Source organism: Ranitomeya variabilis, chromosome 4 (genome assembly GCF_051348905.1).
Source record: "Ranitomeya variabilis isolate aRanVar5 chromosome 4, aRanVar5.hap1, whole genome shotgun sequence".
In the NCBI taxonomy this organism is placed as follows: Eukaryota; Metazoa; Chordata; class Amphibia; order Anura; family Dendrobatidae; genus Ranitomeya; species Ranitomeya variabilis.
In genome coordinates, this window is record NC_135235.1 from 170,700,578 (window position 1) to 170,727,672 (window position 27,095).

The following is a 27,095-nucleotide window of genomic DNA, read 5'->3' on the forward strand; positions in this document are numbered from 1 at the left end:
GGGTCAAAGTGGTCACTATACCCCCTAAAAGATTCCTTGGGGGTGTAGTTTCCAAAATAGGGTCACTTTTTGGGGTTTCCACTGTGGGGGTACCTCAGGCAGCCTTCAAATGTGACATGGCCCCCTAGATTTCTTCCAGTGAATCCGCCACCCAAAAACCACATAGCGCTCCTTCCGTGTTGAGCTGTGCTGTGTGCCCATACTTTAGTTTACGAGTACATGTGGGGTGTTTCTATAAACTGCAGAATTAGGGTAACCAAGTTTGGGTTTGCCGTTAACCCTTGCTAGGTTGCAGGTAAAATTGGATTACAATGTAATATCTGGAAAAAAAATGAAATTTTGAAATTTCGCCTTCATTCTGCTAAAATTCCTGTGGAACACCTAAAGGGTTAACAGTTTTTAAAAATGAGTTTTGAACAGCTTGAGGGGTGTAGTTTGCAAAATGGGGTAATTTATGGGTGGTTTCTGTTATGTAAGCCCCTTAAAGTGACTTCAGAAGTGACTTGGTCCTTTGAAAAGTGGGTTTTGCTGTAAATGTGAAAAATTGCGCATAAAACTATAAGCCCTATTACGTCGTAAAACAATAAGGTTTCATTTTCAAAATGATGCCAATATGAAGTAAACATGTGGGGAGTGTAAATTAATAACTATTATGGGGGGTATCAGTATTTTTGTAAAAAGCAGAGAATTTCAAAGTTAAAAAATTGCCGATTTTTCCAAAATTTCCGAATATTTAGCATTTTTTTATATAGAAAGGTAAAATATATTGACTCCCATTTAGCACTGACGTGAAGTACAATATGTCACGAGAAAACAATCTCAGAATGGCTTGGATAGGTGAAAGCGTTCCAAAGTTATTAGCCCATGAAGTGGCACAGGTCAGATTGGCTTAGGCACTTGGGTACAAATAGGCCTAGGGCTGAAGGGGTTAATAAGCTACGTATATGTAAGGGCTATCATATCAAAAAATAAACTACAGACATGCATCTACCTAAAAATACCAAAGAAAATTAGTCACTCCGGGTGGTACCGATATCTGGCCCGGCTCATGGACTAATATGGAAGCTCAGATCTGGACCACGGCGCCCCAGGCTCTGGACCATGGCAGCTTCTGCAAGGCAGGACTTCATACACAGACTACAGCCTCCTACCAGGCAATGAGGGCTCTCAGGCAGCAGACATGGTGGCAGCCCGGAGGTGGCAGCCCGGAGGTGGCAGCCCGGAGGAGGCAGGGAATGCTGGAAGATGACCTCATCCCAGAAGCCTGATCCTCCATCTGTGACATAGTAGAGCCACTCACATTGGAGACAGAATCACAACCATTGGTTTTGCTACAAGACACCCAAACCTTTCGGCTGAGCCACCGACACAGTGAGGACCCTATAACACGAGCGTGGCATAGAATGGGCAGTGCCTCACCTGAGCACGGGCGTCCTCCTCCGGGGGAATGGCTGCACACTGTCTGTACGTGTCTGTCCGGGAAGTGCTGTGTGTGCACTGCCTACATGCTGCATCCACACACCGTGCACACAAAGCGCAGCCTCTGTCTCCAGCGCCGACACTACTTCCTGTGACCGAGGAAATGAGACTGAGGAGGAGGAGAGAGCTCGGGGCCGCACCGCCCACCCTCAGGGCCGCACCGCCCACCCTCAGGGCCGCACCGCCCGGCTGGCGCCCGTGCACACAGTGCGCACAATAAGAAGCAGCGTCACCCTCCCGAGTCAGGGCACGGCGGCTAACGGTGGGGGGTGAGCACTGCGGGAGGGGGAAGTGGCTCCTTATTCTGCAGTTTCTTGTTCAGTAACGTTTTGTACGTGTTTAATAGAAAGCAGAGCGGAGCCCAGAGGTGCGGGGCGGGCAGGTGAAGCCCTGCAGGGGGTGGTCCAGAGGGCCAGTGGCCTCACACCACCACACAGGCTGGCATCAGTGGACACAGTTTGCTATGAATAAGAAGCTGGTGGATTTAGGGGGTTAAATTGCTTTGGCCACTTATCTCACATCAAATTCAGGGCTCTCCAGGTGGCCCAATGGGTTCCTGGACTTAGAAACTGGGAAATCGACAATTTTTAGGATGATTTGACTAAGCAACCAGTGTTGTTAAAGGGTTAAATGACTGAGCCACTGGTTTCACACTGCAGGCCGCAAATTCACTTCAGGAGGCCAATGGGTTCTGGTCATTAAAGGGGTTTTCTGCTTTCAGAAAAAAAAAACACTTTGTCTGGCTACAGAGGTTTTGTTGTTGTTTTTCTTTTAAACCCCGTGCTTTTTTCTCTTTAGGCCACACCAGAAGCATATAGGTACGGATGTCCTCCCATCAAATTCATGTCTCTTCAGGCTGGCCCAAATGAGTTCTGGGCATTAAAGACGTTTTTGGTGTTTTCATAACGTCACTCCCTCAGGTGCAGTTTTTTTAAATACAAACAGTTTTATTCACCCTTACCGGACTGACTCCACTGCTGTTCCTGGAGCCTGTTACTGTCTGTGGCGCTAATGTCACATCGACAGCTAATCCGTTATTGGCTTCGGCTCTGTCAATGTGACACCTGGAGCAGTGGAGGAGAACAGCGCTGGAACCAGCGAGGGGGAGTAAAGCTCAGTTTGTAGTCGATATGACACGCTCATGCCCCTTCCCTTCTGAGCCACTGTGTGCCGAAACCACATTTAGGGTCCCCAGGTTTTGCATTTCTGTAGCTGTGAGAGCTTACTTAATTTACAGGATGCGGGTCTCATAACCATGTGCTGGACTCAATGTATGGGCACTACAATGTACAGGCACTACAATGGCAGATTTGCAATTTTCTCTCCCAATATCCTTTGCTGCTTGTTTCTGAAAAACACCCATGTCAAAATCATCTCTACACCAGTAGATAAATTCCCAAAGGGGTGTAATTTCCAAAATGTGGTCACTTGAGGGGGGATTCTGCTTTTATCGCACTTAAGGCCCCGTCTCACATAGCGAGATCGCTAGCGAGATCGCTGCTGAGTCACAAGTTTTGTGACGCAACAGCGACCTCAGTAGCGATCTCGCTATGTGTGACACATACCAGCAACCCGGCCCCTGCTGTGAGATCGCTGGTCATGTCGGAATGGCCTGGACCTTTTTTTGGTCGTTGAGGTCCCGCTGACATCGCTGAATCGGTGTGTGTGACACCGATCCAGCGATGTCTTCACTGGTAACCAGGGTAAACATCGGGTTACTAAGCGCAGGGCCGCGCTTAGTAACCCGATGTTTACCCTGGTTACCAGCGTAAATGTAAAAAAAAACAAACATACTCACCATCTGATGTCCATCAGGTCCCTTGCCGTCTGCTTCCTGCTCTGACTGAGTGCCGCCGTACAGTGAGAGCAGAGCGCAGCGGTGACGTCACTGCTGTGCTGTGCTCTCACTGTACGGCGGCACTCAGTCAGAGCAGGAAGCAGACGGCAAGGGACCTGACGGACATCAGATGGTGAGTATGTACTGTTTGTTTTTTTGGTAACCAGGGTAAACATCGGGTTACTAAGCGTGGCCCTGCGCTTAGTAACCCGATGTTTACCCTGGTTACCCGGGTGCTGCAGGGGGACTTCGGCATCGTTGAAGACAGTTTCAACGATGCCGAAGTCGTTCCCCTGATCGTTGGTCGCTGGAGAGAGCTGTCTGTGTGTCAGCTCCCCAGCGACCACACAACGACTTACCAACGATCACGGCCAGGTCGTATCGCTGGTCGTGATCGTTGGTAAATCGCTATGTGAGACGGGGCCTTTAGAGGTTCTGTTTATGGAGTCCACAAACTATTCTACGAAAATGTGTTCTCCATGAGTCAAATAGCACTCCTTCCTTTCCGAGTCTTGCCGTGTTGCTAAGTAGTATTATGCAGCCACATGTGAGGTATTTCCACCTTCAGCAGAAATTGTGTGACGAAGTTTGGTTCCATTATTACCCAATTTCCCAGTATGAAAATATAAAATCTGGGGCTAAAACAAATTTTTTTTTGTGGTAAAAAATGTAATTATTGTTTAATCACCACCCAATGGTATAAAATTCTATCAGGCACATTTTGATGTCAACACGATGACTGCAAGTTAGGCACATTGCGTTAATAGCAGCCCGTTCAGCACATACGCTAAAGGGCTGCTGGTAACGCAAGTGCCGACGTTCCATCGCGCTAGCGCGATGGAACGTCGGCACCTGCGTGACGGAACCCGGAAACGCTGCAGCCTGTGTCTCGGGTCCGTCACTCAATGACGGCACATCGCTAGCGCACGCCCATTGTGGGCATGCACTAGCGATGCATCCAACATTGCATTCAATGGCGCCGTTAATGGACTACGTTACACCGCGTTATGCCACGGTGTAATGTCCGTTTAACGGAGTCACTGAACGCAATGTGAACCCAGCCTTATGTAGTTTGTAAAAAGGGGTCCCTTATGGGGGGGTTCTGCTGTTCTGGCACCTCAGGGGCTCTGCCAATGTGACATGGCCCCCGCAAACCAGTCCAGCAAAATCTGAACTCCAGTATGGCGCATCTTCCCTTCTGGGCTTTGTACTGTGACTCAAAAGTAGGTTTTGAAAACTTATGGGGTATTGGCGTACTCAGGAGAAATTGGGTAACAAATTGTACCGTTCATTTTCCCTTTTGAAAATTAAAACCTGGTGCCAAAGAAACATTTTAGGGGAATAAATGGTACTTTTTCATTGACTCAGCCCAATATAATACAATGGCATTGTGCAACCAATACCTGAAAATGACCTTCAGCTTACCAGACATGGAATAATAAAGCAATGGACAGGACACATTGACTTTGGTTGGAATATTATTTGGCCATGGCCTTTATTAAAGGGAACCTGTCACCTGAATTTGGCGGGACCAGTTTTGGGTCATATGGGCGGGGCGTGTACTTGCGCAGGCGTGTACTCCGGAGGACAGAGAATGAACTTCAATCCAATATTGCGGCCAGCATGCAGCCAGCGGGTAAGGAAAGGGTGAATCAAACACCCGAAAACCCCGCCCATATGACCCAAAACTGGTCCCGCCAAATTCAGGTGACAGGTTCCCTTTAATAATTCACATATAAAACTTTTAAAACGTATAACCAAACCGCAGCTTAGCCAAAGCTCAAGCCCGTTTACCATTTTAAAAAAACTGACGTCCATTCAGTTCCCTGAACGACTTGCCCAACAGCCAACAGTAGGCAAGAGTGGCCCCATCCTTCCAAGGGCCAATTCCACCACAGCTTGTAAGTTCAGATTAAAAATGTCAGTGCCTACCTCTGAAAGATGCACCCAATCATTGTGAAAAAGACCTGGCACTCCACCTTCCAAGTCAACGTGCCTGAAAGAAAATCCGCCGATAGACGGCATAAACGTGCTCATGGACCTATTTAATCTTTTACAAATTTTTTCACAAAATTTTAAGTCCCCAGATTCCAACCAAAGCAATCTTGGCATTATTTCAGAAAATATTAAAATAGCATTGGGAAACTTATTTCTTAATTCTAAAAATTTTTGCTTCATCAGAAATAATAAATTAACAGTTCCAAGTTTTCCAATGTTGTTTCCTCCAAGATGAATGATGATCACGTCTGGAGTTGGAGACTTATTGTACATCAAGGTCACCTGGTCCATGAGGCCAATCCATTTCTGTCCCCTGACAGCAAATCAAAAAACCCTTACCAAATCTGAGGACATGTCCAGGTTTAAACCATAACAGCGTTGCCTCACTCTCCACTCAACCCAGTGAATGAAATAATGGCCTAGTATCCACACTAAGGCTATGTGCCCACATTGCAGAAATGAGGCGGAAATGTCTGCAGCATTTCCGCAACTCCCTGCCGCGGGTAAAATACATGCGGAATTCACATGCGTTTTCCCGCAAAACACAAGCGTTTTGCAAGCGTTTTTAGCTTGCAGAATGCTTGCGTTTTCCAAGCGATTTGAAGCATCACTTGGAAAACTGATTGACAGGTTGGTCACACTTGTCAAGCATAGTTCTTAAAGTAAAAAGGGGGAGAAGCCAGCGCTGCTTATGGTCAGAACGCAAAACATAAAGTGCACATGCACATATTGATTTCTAATTGTCTAATTGTATTTAAAAAATGAGACATTTAGCAAACAATTGATCAATTCTTTGAGCCACCCAGCCACGTCATGGCATTCTCATAATGGGGCAGTCCTACTCTACGTTTTTTATATTCGCTGTGCCATTACGGCCTCCTAAATGTATTAAAAGCAAGACCACATTAAATGCAAGCTGTACCTGAAGCATTTCTGAATCACTCCCATGGCGCCAGAAAGGACAGCACAGATAAAGGTTGACCAGGTCTGGCCATAGACATTTCAGGTACAACCTCCACACTGCCTAACCAGCACCACAGATGAAGGATGAGACAGGCTTGGACACAGGTGCACAATCAAACAAAGCCTAGGGCAGGGCTGCTGTATGTGTGTACAGCAGCCTAGGTCAATCACAAAAAAACCACAGAAAGAATGGCGTACATAACCCAGCATAGCGCTTGACAAGCGTGACCAACTTTTTACTATTGATACTGCCTATGCAGCATCAATAGTAAGTTAGAATGTTAAAAATAATATAAAAAATATGATTATTCTCACCTTCCGACGGCCCCCGATCTCCTCAACGGCGCTCCCGGTACGTTCCGTTCCCAGGGATGCTTTGTGCGAAGGACCTTTGTGACGTCACGGTCGCGTGACTGCAACGTTATCTCAGGTGATTCGCGCAATACATCGCTGGGAACGGAAGCCGCCGCGTGCACCGCTGAGAGCCGGGAGGACTCCGGGGGCCATCAGAATGTAAGTATATCCCTATTTTTTATCTCACCTCCAGATCCTGGGTACCATCCTCACATGAAGCGCTCACTTTACGCATGGTGGGCATAGCCAAATGCGTAAAGTGAGTATTTCAATGCAATCCTATGGCAGCAGGAATAATTAACATGCTGCAGATTTTACCGCTATGCGATTCCGCAACGGGGAAATCCGCAGCATGGGCACAGCAACTGCGGAATCCCATAGGATTGCATGGGAATGCGGTTTTTAAGCGTTTCCGCTGCGGCAGAAGTGCATAAAAAACGCAACGTGGACACACAGCCTAAGACCTAAGAAAATTACAAACAAAAGTTAGTTCCACATTATTTATGAATATACAAATTTGTAACACTTCGAGCCCCATCTCACTAACGATTTAATAAACATTTCTCCTAAACAAATCCTGGCTACCTCCAATTGGGAAAGAGTGGATAGAGAAATATCTCTCACCCAAGCTTAGCAGAGATAAACATTTCTTCGGTATGCTCCAAAATTGGAACTGCGTCAAAGGCATGACAGAACGATGAATGAGGAATTTAGTCATCCCGGCAGGGCGTATACCAAGATATTTTTTGCATAAGTAAACTGGACAAATTAAAACTTCAGAGAAACACATTAATTTTAAACTACTGCCCTTACCTTCCTGGTCTGTTTTAGATTTGGTATGTACAAAACCAACGACCCATAGAAATTTGATTGACAGCTAGACCTTCACACCCATTTTGCCCTCTAAGGCCGGCCTCACACTGGGCGTAAGACAATACGCCACGTATTATACGTCCGTACTACGGCCGTAATACGGAGAAATGTTCCCAAAATATTGATCCGTAGTCAGGGTGTGTCAGCGTATTTTGCGCATGGCATCCTCCGTATGTAATCCGTATGGCATCCATACTGCGAGATTTTTGCGCAGGCTTGCAAAACCGACATCTAATGGATTTATGTGCTCAAATGTTCGGGAAAACATATATACAGTATATATATATATATATATATATATATATATATATATATATATATGTCATTGAGACACATATATATATATTCTGTATTTAGATTTCATTCAGCGCGATATCTGTGAACAGCCGGTAATTCAATTTCCGGCTTCTCATTTCTCCTGCACAAACCCGACAGGATATGAGACATGGTTTACATACAGTAAACCATCTCATATCCCCTTTTTTTTGCATATTCCACACTACTAATGTTAGTAGTGTGTATGTGCAAAATTTCAGCGCTGTAGCTGCTGAAATAAAGGGTTAAATGGCGGAAAAAATTGGCGTGGGCTCCCGCGCAATTTTCTCCGCCAGAATGGTAAAGCCAGTGACTGAGGGCAGATATTAATAGCCAGGAGAGGGTCCATGGTTATTGCCCCCCCCCCCCCGGCTACAAACATCTGCCCCCAGCCACCCCAGAAAAGGCACATCTGGAAGATGCGCCTATTCTGGCACTTGGCCACTCTCTTCCCACTCCCTGTAGCGGTGGGCTATGGGGTAATGAAGGGTTAATGCCACCTTGCTATTGGAAGGTGACATTAAGCCAGATTAATAATGGAGAGGCGTCAATTATGACACCTATCCATTATTAATCCAATTGTTGGAAAGGGTTAAAAAACACACACACACATGATTTAAAAGTAGTTTAATGAAATAAACACAGCGGTTGTTGTAATAATTTATTGTTCTCTCAATCCATCATGAACACCCTCGCTTGGAAAAATAATAAACGCACAAGATACATACCTTCTGGTGAACCATCTCGTCCCACGAAGTAATCCATCTGAAGGGGTTAACTAATATTACAGGCAGGAGCCCTGCTAAATGCAGCTGTGCTCCGTGACTGTAATCCCCGGCGAATGAATGAAATGTAGGTCATTGACCTACATTTCCTTCAGTCGCGGTGATGCGCCCCCTGGTGGATGTCCTCATATGACCTGGAGCGTGGGAAAAAGTTCCCAGGCTGCAGTTCATGAGAACATCCACCAGAGGGCGCCTCACCGCGACTGAAGGAAATGTAGGTCAATGACCTACATTTCATTCATTCGCCGGGGATTACAGTCACGGAGCACAGCTGCATTTAGCAGGGCTCCTGCCTGTAATATTAGTTAACCCCTTCAGATGGATTACTTCGTGGGACGAGATCTGACATCAGAAGGTATGTATATTGTGCGTTTATTATTTTTCCAAGCGAGGGTGTTCCTGATGGATTGAGAGAACAATAAATTATTACAACAACCGCTGTGTTTATTTCATTAAACTACTTTTAAATCATGTGTGTGTGTGTTTTTTAACCCTTTCCAACAATTGGATTATTAATGGATAGGTGTCATAATTGACGCCTCTCCATTATTAATCTGGCTTAATGTCACCTTCCAATAGCAAGTTGGCATTAACCCTTCATTACCCCATAGCCCACCGCTACAGGGAGTGGGAAGAGAGTGGCCAAGTGCCAGAATAGGCGCATTTTCCAGATGTGCCTTTTCTGGGGTGGCTGGGGGCAGATGTTTGTAGCCACGGGGGGGCCAATAACCATGGACCCTCTCCTGGCTATTAATATCTGCCCTCAGTCACTGGCTTTACCATTCTGGCGGAGAAAATTGCGCGGGAGCCCACGCCAATTTTTTCCGCCATTTAACCCTTTATTTCAGCAGCTACAGCGCTGAAATTTTGCACATACACACTACTAACATTAGTAGTGTGGAATATGCAAAAAAAAAGGGGATATGAGATGGTTTACTGTATGTAAACCATGTCTCATATCCTGTCGGGTTTGTGAAGGAGAAATGAAAAGCCGGCAATTGAATTACCGGCTTTTCACTAACACCGCTGCGTATTTCTCGCAAGTCACACTGCAGGTCCGTGTGGAATCCGTATTTTTCTCGCCCCCATAGACTTTCATTAGCGATTTTTTTGCGCAATACGCTGACAAACGCAGCATGCTGCGATTTTGTACGGCCGTAGAAAGCCGTATAATACTGAACCGTAATATACGGCTAATAGGAGCAGCCCCATTGAGAATAATTGTGCCGTATGTAATGCGAGTTTTACGGACGTAGTTTCTGCGCTCTTACGTCCGTAAAACTCGCCAGTGTGACGCCGGCCTTAGCAACAGTTCACCAATTCTAAGGGCCCCAAAAAAACATTAGGGATGCTGCAGTACAAAACAATAACGTCTCAAAACTATCAAAACAACACATATTGGATACTGTACACAAATCTTTCAGTATCACTATACCCAGAGAGTTGCGGCCAGGGCCACCATCAGGGCATTACTGCCCTGACTAGCATATGGGGCCCGGTGGGCAGAGGGGGCCCGCATCGGGCCCCGTCTCATCTGCCCATCGGGCCCCAAGACGCAGGTTCTATTGCTTTGCGGGCCCGTAAGGCAATAGTTAAAGACGCCAGCCAATCGGAGGCTGGCAGCTGACGTCAGCGCGCACGTCGCCGGCGTACGACGTCATTGCTATTCGCCAGCGAGTCCACACTGAAATGTCTGGGATGGATGTCGGCACTGGAGCCCTGCCAGGTAGGAAGAAAGCTGGGGTTTTTTTTACTGAATGCGGCAAGCCCAGGGCAGATTGGAGACACAGGGGGCAGGAATGAAGAAAACACAGGGGGCAGAATGAAGACAACACAGAGGGCAGAATGAAAACACGGGGCAGAATGAAAACACGGAGCAGAATGACGAAAATGGGGCAGAATTAAGAAAACACAAGGGGCAGAATGAAAACGGGGCAGAATGAAGACAAGATGGGGCAGAATGAAGACAACACGGGGCAGAATGAAGACAACACGGGGCAGAATGAAGACAACATGGGGCAGAATGAAGAAAACACAAGGGGCAGAATGAAAACGGGGCAGAATGAAGACAACATGGGGCAGAATGAAGACTACACGGGGCAGAATGAAGAAAACACGGGGGACAGAATGAAGACAACATGGGGCAGAATGAAAACACGGGGCAGAATGAAGACAACACGGGGCAGAATGAAAACACGGGGCAGAATGAAGACAACACGGGGCAGAATGAAGACAACACGGGGCAGAATTAAAACAACACGGAGCAGAATGAAAACACGGGGCAGAATGAAGACAACACGGGGCAGAATGAAGACAACACGGGGCAGAATGAAGACAACGGGGCAGAATGAAGACAACACGGGGCAGAATGAAAACACGGGGCAGAATGAAGAAAACACGGGGCAGAATGAAGACAACACGGGGCAGAATGAAGACAACACGGGGCAGAATGAAGACAACACGGGGCAGAATGAAGACAACACGGGGCAGAATGAAAACAACACGGGGCAGAATGAAAACAACACGGGGCAGAATGAAGAAAACACGGGGCAGAATGAAGAAAACACGGGGCAGAATGAAGAAAACACGGGGCAGAATGAAGACAACACAAGGCAGAATGAAGACAACACGGGGCAGAATGAAAACAACACGGGGCAGAATGAAGACAACACTGGGCAGAATGAGGACAACACGGGGCAGAATGAAAACAACACGGGGCAGAATGAAAATAACAGGGGGCAGAATGAAGAAAACACGGGGCAGAATGAAAACACGGGGCAGAATGAAAACACGGAGCAGAATGACGAAAATGGGGCAGAATTAAGAAAACACAAGGGGCAGAATGAAAACGGGGCAGAATGAAGACAAGATGGGGCAGAATGAAGACAACACGGGGCAGAATGAAGACAACACGGGGCAGAATGAAGACAACATGGGGCAGAATGAAGAAAACACAAGGGGCAGAATGAAAACGGGGCAGAATGAAGACAACATGGGGCAGAATGAAGACTACACGGGGCAGAATGAAGAAAACACGGGGGCAGAATGAAGAAAACACGGGGCAGAATGAATAAAACAAGGGGCAGAATGAAAACACGGGGCAAAATGAAGACAACACGGGGCAGAATGAAGACAACATGGGGCAGAATGAAAACACGGGGCAGAATGAAGACAACACGGGGCAGAATGAAAACACGGGGCAGAATGAAGACAACACGGGGCAGAATGAAGACAACACGGGGCAGAATTAAAACAACACGGAGCAGAATGAAAACACGGGGCAGAATGAAGACAACACGGGGCAGAATGAAGACAACACGGGGCAGAATGAAGACAACGGGGCAGAATGAAGACAACACGGGGCAGAATGAAGAAAACACGGGACAGAATGAAGACAACACGGGGCAGAATGAAGACAACACGGGGCAGAATGAAGACAACACGGGGCAGAATGAAGACAACACGGGGCAGAATGAAAACAACACGGGGCAGAATGAAAACAACACGGGGCAGAATGAAGAAAACACGGGGCAGAATGAAGAAAACACGGGGCAGAATGAAGAAAATGGGGCAGAATTAAGAAAACACAAGGGGCAGAATGAAAACGGGGCAGAATGAAGACAAGATGGGGCAGAATGAAGACAACACGGGGCAGAATGAAGACAACACGGGGCAGAATGAAGACAACATGGGGCAGAATGAAGAAAACACAAGGGGCAGAATGAAAACGGGGCAGAATGAAGACAACATGGGGCAGAATGAAGACTACACGGGGCAGAATGAAGAAAACACGGGGGACAGAATGAAGACAACATGGGGCAGAATGAAAACACGGGGCAGAATGAAGACAACACGGGGCAGAATGAAAACACGGGGCAGAATGAAGACAACACGGGGCAGAATTAAAACAACACGGAGCAGAATGAAAACACGGGGCAGAATGAAGACAACACGGGGCAGAATGAAGACAACACGGGGCAGAATGAAGACAACGGGGCAGAATGAAGACAACACGGGGCAGAATGAAAACACGGGGCAGAATGAAGAAAACACGGGGCAGAATGAAGACAACACGGGGCAGAATGAAGACAACACGGGGCAGAATGAAGACAACACGGGGCAGAATGAAGACAACACGGGGCAGAATGAAGACAACACGGGGCAGAATGAAAACAACACGGGGCAGAATGAAGACAACACGGGGCAGAATGAAGAAAACACGGGGCAGAATGAAGAAAACACGGGGCAGAATGAAGAAAACACGGGGCAGAATGAAGACAACACAAGGCAGAATGAAGACAACACGGGGCAGAATGAAAACAACACGGGGCAGAATGAAGACAACACTGGGCAGAATGAGGACAACACGGGGCAGAATGAAAACAACACGGGGCAGAATGAAAATAACAGGGGGCAGAATGAAGAAAACACGGGGCAGAATGAAAACACGGGGCAGAATGAAAACACGGGGCAGAATGAAGACAACACGGGGCAGAATTAAAACAACACGGAGCAGAATGAAAACACGGGGCAGAATGAAGACAACACGGGGCAGAATGAAGACAACACGGGGCAGAATGAAGACAACGGGGCAGAATGAAGACAACACGGGGCAGAATGAAGAAAACACGGGGCAGAATGAAGACAACACGGGGCAGAATGAAGACAACACGGGGCAGAATGAAGACAACACGGGGCAGAATGAAGACAACACGGGGCAGAATGAAAACAACACGGGGCAGAATGAAAACAACACGGGGCAGAATGAAGAAAACACGGGGCAGAATGAAGAAAACACGGGGCAGAATGAAGAAAACACGGGGCAGAATGAAGACAACACAAGGCAGAATGAAGACAACACGGGGCAGAATGAAAACAACACGGGGCAGAATGAAGACAACACTGGGCAGAATGAGGACAACACGGGGCAGAATGAAAACAACACGGGGCAGAATGAAAATAACAGGGGGCAGAATGAAGAAAACACGGGGCAGAATGAAAACACGGGGCAGAATGAAAACACGGAGCAGAATGACGAAAATGGGGCAGAATTAAGAAAACACAAGGGGCAGAATGAAAACGGGGCAGAATGAAGACAAGATGGGGCAGAATGAAGACAACACGGGGCAGAATGAAGACAACACGGGGCAGAATGAAGACAACATGGGGCAGAATGAAGAAAACACAAGGGGCAGAATGAAAACGGGGCAGAATGAAGACAACATGGGGCAGAATGAAGACTACACGGGGCAGAATGAAGAAAACACGGGGGCAGAATGAAGAAAACACAGGGCAGAATGAATAAAACAAGGGGCAGAATGAAAACACGGGGCAAAATGAAGACAACACGGGGCAGAATGAAGACAACATGGGGCAGAATGAAAACACGGGGCAGAATGAAGACAACACGGGGCAGAATGAAAACACGGGGCAGAATGAAGACAACACGGGGCAGAATGAAGACAACACGGGGCAGAATTAAAACAACACGGAGCAGAATGAAAACACGGGGCAGAATGAAGACAACACGGGGCAGAATGAAGACAACACGGGGCAGAATGAAGACAACGGGGCAGAATGAAGACAACACGGGGCAGAATGAAGAAAACACGGGACAGAATGAAGACAACACGGGGCAGAATGAAGACAACACGGGGCAGAATGAAGACAACACGGGGCAGAATGAAGACAACACGGGGCAGAATGAAAACAACACGGGGCAGAATGAAAACAACACGGGGCAGAATGAAGAAAACACGGGGCAGAATGAAGAAAACACGGGGCAGAATGAAGAAAACACGGGGCAGAATGAAGACAACACAAGGCAGAATGAAGACAACACGGGGCAGAATGAAAACAACACGGGGCAGAATGAAGACAACACTGGGCAGAATGAGGACAACACGGGGCAGAATGAAAACAACACGGGGCAGAATGAAAATAACAGGGGGCAGAATGAAGAAAACACGGGGCAGAATGAAAACACGGGGCAGAATGAAAACACGGGGCAGAAATGGAAACAACACAGGGCAGAATGAAAAGGAGGAGGAATGGAAACAACATGGGGCAGAATGAGACACGGGGCAGGATGAGAGACGGGGGCAGGATGTGAGACACAGGGGGGCAGAATGTGAGACGAGGCAGAATGTGAGACACGGGGGCAGAATGTGAGACACGGGGGGGATGTGAGACACAAGAGCAGGATGGAGACAGCGGAATGTGAGACACGGGGGCAGGATGGAGACAGATGGGCAGGATTATGGTGCAGGATGGATACGATGGAGACAGATGGGGTGGTAGGATCATGGGACAGATGGGGCAGGATCATGGGGACAGATGGAGCAGGATCATGGGGACAGATGGGGCAGGATCATGGGGACAGATGGGGCAGGATCATGGCGACAGATGGGGCAGGATCATGGGGACAGATGGGGCAGGATCATGGGGACAGATGGGGCAGGATCATGGGGCAGGATCATGGCGACAGATGGGGCAGGATCATGGCAACAGATGGGGCAGGATCATGGGGACAGATGGGGCAGGATCATGGGGACAGATGGGGCAGGATCATGGGGACAGATGGGGCAGCATCATGGCAACAAATGGGGCAGGATCATGGCGACAGATGGGGCAGGATCATGTCGACAGATGGGGCAGGATCATGTCGACAGATGGAGCAGGATCATGGCGACAGATGGGGCAGGATCATGGCGACAGATGGGGCAGGATCATGGCGACAGATGGGGCAGGATCATGGCGACAGATGGGGCAGGATCATGGCGACAGATGGGGCAGGATCATGGCGACAGATGGGGCAGGATCATGGGGACAGATGGGGCAGGATCATGGCGACAGATGGGGCAGGATCATGGCGACAGATGGGGCAGGATCATGGCGACAGATGGGGCAGGATCATGGCGACAGATGGGGCAGGATCATGGCGACAGATGGGGCAGGATCATGGGGATAGATGGGGCAGGATCATGGGGACAGATGGGGCAGGATCGTGGGGACAGATGGGGCAGGATCGTGGGGACAGATGGGGCAGGATCGTGGGGACAGATGCGGCAGGATCATGGGAACAGATGGGGCAGGATCATGGGGACAGATGGAGCAGGATCATTTTCCAAGAGAGAGCGGTGGGACTGTGGACAGTTTGAGGGGTGGAGGTGGGGCTGGGGTGGAGCCTGGGCGGAGTCTCAAGGGGGCCCCGAAAATTTTGCCAGTATGGGGCCCCGAAGTTCCTAGTGGCAGCCCTGGTTGCGGCACCTGCCATCCCAGACAGAATGGTTCTTCTTATAGTCCTTCATTACATGCTTAACAATAAATGAGGAGTTTAATGCTTTCTGACCCAAAACTTTCATAAAAAAAGGAAATAACAGCTAGAATCCCCGTAAACTGTAGAATAAGAAAAACCTTTATCAAATAAAAATAACAAAAACATTAACACTGACTGTTCCGAACTTGAACCCGCGTCTAAGCTTTCTGAAAGGCAGAACCTGGACCAAACATCCCAAGCTGACAGGTAACTTTTCTACGTGGAACCAGCCACTGGAAGCTGCAAAAGATCCATAATTAAAGGGAACCTGTCAGCAGATTTTGCCGCTATAAGATGCAGGCATCACCTTTCAGGGCTTATCTACAGCATTCTACAATACATGACCCCCTATGTCCCCGCTGTCTGCTGGAGCTCCTTTGGCCGCGTACGGGAGAAGGAGAGAATAAAACTATCCTTCTTTTGTTCCGGGATCCAGTGCATATGCCTGCGCCCCTGGATGAAATCAATGCAGCTGTCATGCCGTTCTGTCTGTTTCTGGTTTTCGGCATGACAATGCATAAGTTTGCTTTAACCCTTTACTCATTTCCCCCTAACTTGAGCTGGAATATTGTTGGCTGTTACCTGGATGGAGCCTTCTCAGTTCCCTGCTCTGCTGCGCAGCCGTACATGGTGGTTAGGTCTTTTCTGTAGGACCATCCGCATGTGCGGTCCCTGTTGTGAATTCCGCTCTTGGGCTCCCTCCAGTGGTTTTAAGTAGTACGGCTGCTCCTTGGATCTAGTAGTCAGCAGCTGCTTCCAATGATTGTCTTTCTGGCTCGACTATTTAGCCTGGTTTTATCCTTCAGCCTGTGCCAGTTGTCAATGGTTCTTGCTTGGATTCACATCTCTGCTTGGATTTCCCTGATATTCTGACCAGTTCAGCAAAGATAAGTCCTTGCTTTGTTCTTTTGCTGTCCACTTGTTGTGGACTTAATCGTTCTGCACTTTCTATGTTTTTTCTAGTTCAGCTTGTCAGTATGGATTTATTCAGTTAAGCTGGAAGCTCTGGGAAGCAGATTTACCCTCCACACCTTTAGTCAGGTGTGGAGATTTTTGTAAACTCTGTGGTGGATTTTTCTAGTTTTTAATACTGACCGCACAGTATTCTGTTCTGTTCTATCTATCTAGCTAGACTGGTCTCCTTTGCTACATCTTGGTTTCAGTCTGCGTATGTCATTTCCCTCTCCACTCACAGTCAATATTTGTGGGGGGCTGTTCTATCCTTTGGGGATTTTCTCTGAGGCAAGATAGCTTTCCTGTTTCTATCTTTAGGGGTAGTTAGTCCTCCGGCTGTGACGAGGTGTCTAGGGAGTGACAGGAACATCCCACGGCTACTTCTAGTGTTGTGTTAAGCTCAGGAACTGCGGTCAGTACAGAGACCACCTACTCCAGAGCACGTCCCATGTCGCTCCTAAACCACCAGTTCATAACAGTACAACTGGCCACAAATGAATTAGATATATCTCAAAAGAAGGGAAAAAAAAGTTCTGAGCCATTTTTTTTTTTCTACAGTCTGTTTTGTCTTTTTTTTCCTCTTAATCTCTGGGTGGTTCAGGATTTTGGCACTGGCATAAATGTTCAGGGTTTGTTTTCTCGTGTGGATCAACTTGCTGCAAGAGTACAGAGTATTCAAGATTATGTTGTCCAGACTCCGGCTTTAGAGCTTAGAATTCCAACTCCTGATTTGTTTTTTGGGGACAGATCCAAGTTTTTGAACTTTAAAAATAACTGCAAATTGTTTTTTGCCTTGAAACCCCATTCCTCTGGTGATTCCATTCAGCAGGTTAAAATTGTCATCTCTCTGCTGCGTGGTGACCCTCAGGACTGGGCATTCTCCCTTGAATCAGGGGATCCGGCCTTGCTTAATGTAGACGCATTTTTTAAAGCGCTCGGATTATTGTATGACGAACCTAATTCTGTGGATCATGCAGAAAAGACCTTGTTGGCCCTGTGTCAGGGTCAGGAAGCGGCAGAATTATACTGCCAGAAATTTAGAAAATGGCCTGTGCTCACTAAATGGAATGAGGAGGCTCTGGCAGCAATTTTCAGAAAGGGTCTTTCTGAAGCCCTTAAAGATGTTATGGTGGGGTTCCCCACGCCTGCTGGTTTGAGCGAATCTATGTCTCTAGCCATTCAGATTGATCGGCGCCTGCGCGAGCGCAAAGTCGTGCACCATATGGCAGTATCCTCTGAGCAGAGTCCTGAGCCTATGCAATGTGGTAGGATTTTGACTAGAGCAGAACGGCAGGGATTCAGATGCCAGAATAGGCTGTGTTTTTACTGTGGTGATTCTGCTCATGTTATTTCTGATTGCCCTAAGCGTAATAAGAGGGTCGCTAGGTCTGTTACCATCAGTACTGTACAGCCTAAATTTCTGTTATCTGTGACCTTGATTTGCTCATTATCGTCCTTTTCTGTCATGGCATTTGTGGATTCAGGCGCGGCCCTGAACTTAATGGACTTGGAATTCGCCAGGCGCTGTGGTTTTTCCTTGCAGCCTTTGCAGAGCCCTATTCCTTTGAGGGGCATTGATGCTACGCCGTTTGCCAAGGATAAACCTCAGTATTGGACTCAGCTGACCATGTACATGGCTCCAGCACATCAGGAAGATTGCCGTTTTCTGGTGTTGCATAATTTGCATGATGTTGTTGTACTGGGTTTTCCATGGTTACTGGTACATAATCCGGTGCTGGATTGGAAATCTATGTCTGTGACTAGTTGGGGTTGTCAAGGGGTACATAGTGACGTTCCTTTGATGTCAATTTCCTCTTCCCCCCTTCCGAGTTTTTGTCGGATTTCCAGGATGTATTTGATGAGCCCAAGTCCAGGTCCCTTCCTCCACATAGGGACTGTGATTGTGCTATTAACTTGATTCCTGGCTGTAAGTTCCCTAAGGGCCGACTTTTCAATCTGTCTGTGCCAGAGCATGCCGCCATGCGGAGTTATGTTAAGGAGTCTTTGGAGAAGGGGCATATTCGGCCGTCTTCATCACCATTGGGAGCGGGATTCTTTTTTGTTGCCAAGAAGGATGGCTCCTTGAGACCCTGTATTGATTATCGCCTTCTTAATAAGATCACGGTCAAATTCCAATACCCTTTACCTTTGCTTTCTGATTTGTTTGCTCGGATTAAGGGGGCTAGTTGGTTTACTAAGATTGACCTTCGAGGGGCATATAATCTTGTTCGTATTAAACAGGGTAACGAATGGAAAACTGCATTTAATACGCCCGAAGGCCATTTTGAATACCTTGTGATGCCTTTCGGGCTCTCTAATGCTCCTTCTGTATTTCAGTCCTTCATGCATGATATTTTCCGCAATTATCTTGATAAATTTATGATTGTGTATTTGGATGATATTTTGATTTTTTCCGATGATTGGGAGTCTCATGTGAAGCAGGTCAGGATGATATTCCAGATCCTTCGTGATAATGCTTTATTTGTGAAGGGGTCTAAGTGCCTATTTGGAGTTCAGAAGGTCTCTTTTTTGGGTTTTATTTTTTCTCCCTCGTCTATAGAAATGGATCCTGTTAAGGTCCAAGCCATTCATGACTGGATTCAACCCACATCTGTGAAGAGCCTACAGAAATTTTTGGGCTTCGCTAATTTTTATTGCCGTTTCATTGCCAACTTTTCCAGTGTGGTTAAGCCCCTGACCGATTTGACGAAGAAAGGCGCTGATGTGGCGAATTGGTCCTCTGCGGCTGTTGAGGCCTTTCAGGAGCTTAAACGCCGATTTACTTCTGCCCCTGTGTTGCGTCAGCCGGATGTTTCTCTTCCTTTTCAGGTTGAGGCTGATGCTTCTGAGATTGGGGCAGGGGCCGTTTTGTCTCAGAGGAGTTCGGATGGTTCTTTGATGAAACCGTGTGCCTTTTTTTCCAGAAAGTTTTCGCCTGCGGAGCGTAATTATGATGTCGGCAATCGGGAGTTGTTGGCTATGAAGTGGGCATTTGAGGAGTGGCGACATTGGCTTGAGGGAGCCAGGCACCGCGTTGTGGTCTTGACCGATCATAAGAATCTGATTTACCTCGAGTCGGCCAAGCGGTTGAACCCTAGACAGGCTCGATGGGCCCTGTTTTTCTCCCGTTTTGATTTTGTGGTCTCGTATCTTCCGGGATCAAAGAATGTTAAGGCTGATGCCCTCTCTAGGAGTTTTTTGCCTGATTCTCCTGGAGTCCTTGAGCCGGTTGGCATTCTTAAGGAAGGGGTGATTCTTTCTGCCATCTCCCCTGATTTACGGCAGGTGCTTCAGGAATTTCAGGCTGATAAACCTGACCGCTGTCCAGTGGGGAAGCTGTTTGTTCCTGATAGATGGACAAGCAAGGTAATTTCTGAGGTTCATTGTTCGGTGTTGGCTGGTCATCCTGGGATTTTTGGTACCAGAGATTTGGTTGCTAGATCCTTTTGGTGGCCTTCCTTGTCGCGGGATGTGCGTTCTTTTGTGCAGTCCTGTGGGACTTGTGCCCGGGCCAAGCCTTGCTGTTCCCGCGCTAGTGGGTTGCTTTTGCCTTTGCCGGTCCCTGAGAGGCCCTGGACGCATATTTCCATGGATTTTATTTCGGATCTTCCTGTTTCCCAGAAGATGTCTGTTATCTGGGTGGTTTGTGACCGGTTCTCTAAAATGGTCCATTTGGTACCTTTGCCTAAATTGCCTTCCTCCTCTGATTTGGTTCCATTGTTTTTTCAGCATGTGGTTCGTTTGCATGGCATTCCTGAGAATATTGTGTCTGACAGAGGTTCCCAGTTTGTTTCTAGGTTTTGGCGGTCCTTTTGTGCTAGGATGGGCATTGATTTGTCTTTTTCTTCGGCGTTTCATCCTCAGACAAATGGCCAAACTGAGCGAACTAATCAGACCTTGGAAACCTATTTGAGATGCTTTGTGTCTGCTGACCAGGATGATTGGGTGTCTTTCTTGCCGTTGGCCGAGTTTGCCCTTAATAATCGGGCTAGTTCGGCTACTTTGGTTTCGCCTTTCTTTTGTAATTTTGGTTTTCATCCTCGTTTTTCTTCGGGGCAGGTTGAGCCTTCTGATTGTCCTGGTGTGGATTCTGTGATGGACAGGTTACAGCAGATTTGGACTCATGTGGTAGACAATTTGACGTTGTCTCAGGAAATGGCTCAACGTTTTGCTAAACCGCCGTCGGTGTGTTGGTCCCCGGCTTCGGGTGGGGGATTTAGTCTGGTTATCTTCTCGTCATGTTCCTATGAAGGTTTCTTCCCCTAAGTTCAAGCCTCGGTATATTGGTCCTTATAAGATTTCTGAGATTATCAATCCAGTGTCTTTTCGTTTGGCCCTTCCAGCCTCTTTTGCCATCCACAATGTTTTCCATAGATCTTTGTTGCGGAGATATGTGGTACCCGTTGTTCCCTCTGTTGATCCTCCTGCCCCAGTGTTGATTGATGGGGAGTTGGAGTATGTGGTTGAGAAGATTTTGGATTCTCGTTTTTCTAGGCGAAAGCTTCAGTATCTTGTCAAATGGAAGGGTTATGGCCAGGAGGATAATTCTTGGGTTGTTGCCTCCGATGTTCATGCTGATGATTTGGTTCGTGCCTTTCATTTGGCTCATCCGGATCGGCCTGGGGGCTCTGGTGAGGGTTCGGTGACCCCTCCTCAAGGGGGGGGTACTGTTGTGAATTCTGCTCTTGGGCTCCCTCCGGTGGTTGTAAGTGGTAGCGCTGCTGTCTTTGAATCACAGCATTTATCAGGTGTGTTCACTTTTTGCAATTTTGACTGGGCTATTTAGTCTTGCTTCACCCTTTAGTCAGTGCCAGTTGTCCATTGTTCCTGGAGGATTCACATCTCTGCCTGGTCTCTCCTGCTTTGCAGTTCATTTCAACAAAGATAAGTTCTGGCCTTGATTTTTTGCTGTCCACATGCTGTAGCCTTATTGTTCAGTTCTTTTCCATGTTTTGTCTTGTCCAGCTTGGTCTGTATAAGGATTTGCTCAGCCAAGCTGGTATCTCTGGAAATGCAGATATACCCGCCATGTCTTTAGTTAGATGTGGAGATTTTTGTATTTTCTGTGGTGGATATTTTCTAGTGTTTTAATACTGACCGTATAGTACTCTGTCCTATCCTTTCTATTTAGCTAGAAGTGGCCTCCTTTGCTAAATTCTGATTTCAGTCTGTGTATGTTTTTTCCCTCTCCTCTCACAGTCAATATTTGTGGGGGGCTGTCTATCCTTTGGGGATTTTCTCTGAGGCAAGATAGTTTTCCCTTTTCTATCTCTAGGGGTAATTAGTCCTCCGGCTGTGTCGAGATGTCTAGGGAGCGCTAGGTACATTCCACGGCTACTTCTAGTTGCGGTGTTAAGTTCAGGGTCTGCGGTCAGTACAGGTACCACCTTCTCCAGAGTACGTCTCATGCTGCTCTAAGGCCACCAGATCATAACAGGTGATGCTGCATGCAGAGGCCGAGGCCATGGGCAAGCTGAAATTGTGCCACAGCAAATACCCACATCTTCTCGCCTGACCTTCCTGTCCCAATTACTAGGGGACCGCAGCACACCACTATTGAACCCAGAGAAGTGTCAAAAGGTTGTTGGTTGGATAGCGGATATTGCTTTCAGTCACTTTTTATTACCCAGCACCTGCCTCCCATTCCTTGCTAGACAACAGTGTTAATCCGCTAGAGTTCTGGCTAGGTGCTTTGATAGCTTTCTGTGTTTGATATTGTGCAGTTCTGGGATCTCTGGTTCTGCTATCTTTAGTTTCTGTTTTCAGTTGCTTTCTGCAGCTATCTCTGTGTTTTCTATTAGGAGGCAACCTGTTTTTATACCCAGTCCTTAGATCTTTCAGGGACCTCCTTCCCCCTATCTATAGGTCTTCGCTGAGATTAACTTAGGTTCATCGGTGGGTCTATTCGCAAGGAATGGGTCATCCACTCCATCGTATGGTATCAGCCTAGTCTCAGTGCAGGGTCAGTTCTCCCCCTTCTATGCTAGTTTTGTTTCAGTTCCGTAACAGCAAGAGGAGATCGCATGCAGCGATGCCCAAATATTTGATTAGCCACGGTCACACGCAGGTGACAGTGGGAAAGTGTCACAAGAGGTGGACGATTATGAGACAATTGCCAGAAAGTCAGGAGGAAGACCACGGTGCGGAAGTGGAAGGTGAGGTGGTGGATGTTATAGCAACTGACCCAACCTGGCAGGAGGACATGCAGAGTGAGGACAGTAGCACACAGGGGGAGATAGACGTAGCACCCAAAAATGCAGTACGAAGCAGTGTGGTGGCCGCAGACAGAAGGTGGGCAATGGTTCCCCTTAACACCAACACGACGGAAGTTGCCAGTACAACTGTTAGGTCTTCCCGAGTTTGGTTGTTTTATAAAGACTCTGCTGATATCCCCAAAAAGGCCATTTGCACCACCTGCCATGCCAGCATCAGCAGGGGCAGCAAAACTACCAGCCTGACCACCACCAGCATGATCAGGCACATGGCAGCAAAGCACCCATCTTTGTGGGCCAAACACCAGGGTCCAGGAACAGTGTCTGCGGGTGATACTACTGCTTCTTCCACTGTTGTGTGTGCAAGCCAATCCCCTGTCCATGGTGCATGCGAAGATACCTCCTGCCCTGCACCTGTCATTGCACACACTCAACTAGCACCATCAGCAAGCACGTCCTTGTCCCAGCGCAGCGTGCAGTTGTCCATACCCCAGTCCTCAAAACACAAGCACAAATAGGCAGCCAATGCCCCACAGACCACACTACTAAATTCCCACATTTCGCGACTGCTTGCGCTTGAAATGTTGCCTTTTAGGCTCATGGAGACGGAAGCTTTCTGCAACCTGATGGTGGTGGCCGTCCCAAGGTATTCAGTCCCCAGTCGCCACTATTTCTCCCGGTGTGCCGTACTGGCATTACACCAGCATGTGTCCCACAACATTACCCGTGCCCTCAACAATGCTGTTAGTGGGAAAGTCCTCCTAACCATGGACATGTGGACAAGTGCTTTTGGGCAGGGACGGTTCATCTCGCTGACGGCACACTGGGTTAACATAGTGGAAGCCGGGACCCAGTCAGACATTGGGATGGGATGTCCTCCCGACACCGTGGATTGTGAGCCCTAGGTCAACCAGGGTTGCCACTACAGTCTACAGCTCCTGCACCTCCTCTCCTCTTCAGGCTCCATCTCTGAAATGACCAAATCAGTCACAAGCCCCATAGAATGTTATACAGCCCCCCATAGAATGTAATACAGCCCCACATAGAATGTAATACAGCCCCCCATAGAATGTAATACAGCCCCCCATAGAATATAATACAACCCTCATAGAATGCAATACAGCCCCCCATAGAATGTAATACAGCCCCCATAGAATGTAATGTAGTGCCCCCCAATAGCCCCACAATCCAGTTATCACTCATTGATATATTAAAAAAATAAACATTCAATCCTCACCTCTCCTCGTGCCCCGCGCTGCTCCTGGCTCCGGTCTCAGCAGCTGCAGTCTGCCCGGCACACAGCAGGTACGTGATGATATGACGTCATCACACACCCATAGTGTCAGAGGCAGAGCGTGAAATGATGGGAGAGGGAGCACCAGCAGACACTCACACATCCATGATTACATTCAACTGTACTGGCGTCATAGACGCCAGTATAGTTGAATGCGGCGGCGCTGGCGGGGGGGTGAGTCGGTCTGGCACCGCTGACAGCAGCACAGCATGCACTGATCGAGCGGCCCACTACTGACATTTGCCAGAAGTGCCCAATGGCCAGTCCGGCCCTGATTCCCGGTATTGATAAAATCCAAAATTGGATACGATATATTGATGACATATACGTCTGGGAGGGTACCACTGAAGAACTCAAGGATTTTATGTTTATGCTAAATGATAATGATGTGAATATTCATTTAACTTGCTTTTATGGATGTAAGATTACTTTTTTAGACGTTGACATTTCAATCAATAATGATGGTTCCATTCTTACCACCATTTTCAGAAAACGTACTCTATCCTGCATGCAAAATCATCCCATCTGCCTTCTAAAATTAGATCAATCCCAGTGGGACAATATCTGAGAGCTAAAAGGGTCTGCTCTTCGAAACAAGCATACCAAGAACAAGCAATTGATTTATACTCCAGATTTCGAGAGAGGGGCTACGGACACAGACAAATCTGACATGCCTATACAAGAGCAGGAAATGTAAGAAGAAAATCAGTTGCTATACCAAAGCAAGAATAAAATGAAGACATATTATTCATAACCGATGGTATGTTTTACTTGTTAATCTGATTCTGAAGAAAACTCTCACCTCTAATCCATTTATAACAGCAAAAAGGTCCAAGATCTATCTGATCTTTTGGTCAGGAGCTATTATTTCCCTGCCAAACCATCTCCAAGTAGTTTTTTGGGGCAAATACAGGGCTTTTCCCCTTGCAAAAGATGCAAAGCTTGTGCCAACACGGTTAAGAGCAAAGAATTCCATAATTTGGACCAGACTCAAATATTTCAAATAAAAAAAATATCTTACCTGCACATCGCAAGGAGCAATATATTTTGCATGTTGTCCCTGCAACAACATTTATATTGGTATGACAACTAGAGAACTTCGTATAAGAATACGTGAACATGTGCATGACATAGAAAAATCCAAAGAAGCCAAGGAAGGTGAACAACTTAAGACCCTCCCTTGGCATTTTAAAGCAGTCCATAATTCCGATGCGAGAGGCCTCCAAGTTATGGCCATAGATTAGGTAACTTTGGGTATGAGGGGTGGGAATCTTTTCAAAGTCCTATCTCAAGTGGAGAGCTGATGGATTTTTAGGCTCAAAACTTTGATACCGGATGGACTAAATGAAAATAATGGTTTTGGGTCTTTTCTTTAGGTTCCTTATACAACATGGGTATTTTTGTTTTGTCTTTTTATTTAGTGTCCTGTATATGTTTTTAGGATTTTGCTGCTTTATTATGTGATTTTAATTTCTTATATCTTTTCAGATTAATTCACTGACTTACCTGGTTTGGGTGGTCATCTTCTCCAGTTGCCACTCTATCGGAATCCGCTTGCTGTCCTTTCTTTTTGGAATTCTGGAGTCTTCTTGTGGTGAAAGCTAGGATCAACATGGGTCTGATTTTTCCAACTATATGGCACAACCATTGAGGACTCAGTCTATATTTTCTGTAAATATTTGGACTTTTGTGGAACGCATCCATATTTATTTAATGTAATTTTGGGGATTTGTTGGGATCATGGGGACCATATATTTTACTTGTGTCCTTTAGCTTTTATTCTTATAAGCTCTAGGTGATGTGATTGTCCTTTGTGGGCAGGGATACCTTTTATACACTTAAATATTTTTATTTGGTATCAGTTTGATACTATAATATTAGATTTATTTAATTTTGTTTCATACAAATTTATGGTTGATTTGTACTTAATGACAGAATGGTTTTCCTCATTATTCTGCACTTTCACTATATAATTTATTATATAATAAATTTTCTGTGCACACACTTTTCCTTCTTAAATAATTCTTACTTTATTCTACACCCATATATCTTCATCTTATTTTATTTACACATTTCACTTTGTCTATTCTTGTATTACCACTTTTACTTTTTGTCTTTCATTTTTTTTCTTCTACTAATTTGCATAATGTAAGACTTTTCTTACTGAGTGTATTGGGGGACACTCGCTTGGCTGCGATATTTCAAGCACACGGGCACGGGTTTTTAAAACAAAGCAGTCCATACGGTTTATTAAGCCTCATAAACCGGGTTATGCACAGTTCATAGAACATCACAGGCACCAACTGGTGATATTAACTTGCATCTTCAAACACTTTAACTACAGGTTTGACTCAGGGACACTAAACATGCTGGTCCTCACTGACCAGTTGCCGTGGGTTACCACACAGTCCAGGTTACAAGCACCAACAGCTTGTGGAGGTACCTTATGGGAGCTCCTGCTCCGTCTACTGACTCCTTGTCAGTCCTCTCTCCTGGGGAAACTGCCTTACGGGGTTCACCAACTTGCCTGGCCGGCACACATCAGTCAGTCCAGAGCCACCGAAGGACTGTAGCTTCCCCAAGTTCCACTGTGTGTTGCTCAGGGGTCCTGGTACACCTCCCAGGACCTCTCACGCCAGCATGTGCTCTCCAGGAAGCCTCCTACCAGGTCTTCCAGCACAGGGGCATACACAGCCCACACACAGCGCTCAGG

General features: G+C 46.9%; 1 protein-coding gene and 1 long non-coding RNA gene across 4 annotated transcripts in view; one reads left to right on the plus strand and one right to left on the minus strand.

Moving 5' to 3' along the window:
• Positions 1-1,718, minus strand: part of CSGALNACT2 (chondroitin sulfate N-acetylgalactosaminyltransferase 2) — a 115,308-nt gene extending 113,590 nt beyond the window's left edge. The window contains exon 1 of one of the 3 annotated variants that reach the window (XM_077259375.1): positions 1,420-1,718. The gene's annotated coding sequence lies outside the window, so the exon portion shown is untranslated. The remainder of the gene's footprint in view (positions 1-1,419) is intronic. The other 2 variants (XM_077259376.1, XM_077259377.1) reach the window with 2 other exon arrangements.
• Positions 1,617-26,378, plus strand: LOC143770108 (uncharacterized). The gene is made up of 3 exons (XR_013214546.1): positions 1,617-1,748; positions 24,872-25,142; positions 25,871-26,378. It is a non-coding gene; the product is annotated as an uncharacterized LOC143770108 (long non-coding RNA).
• Positions 26,379-27,095: the final 717 nt, after the last annotated feature.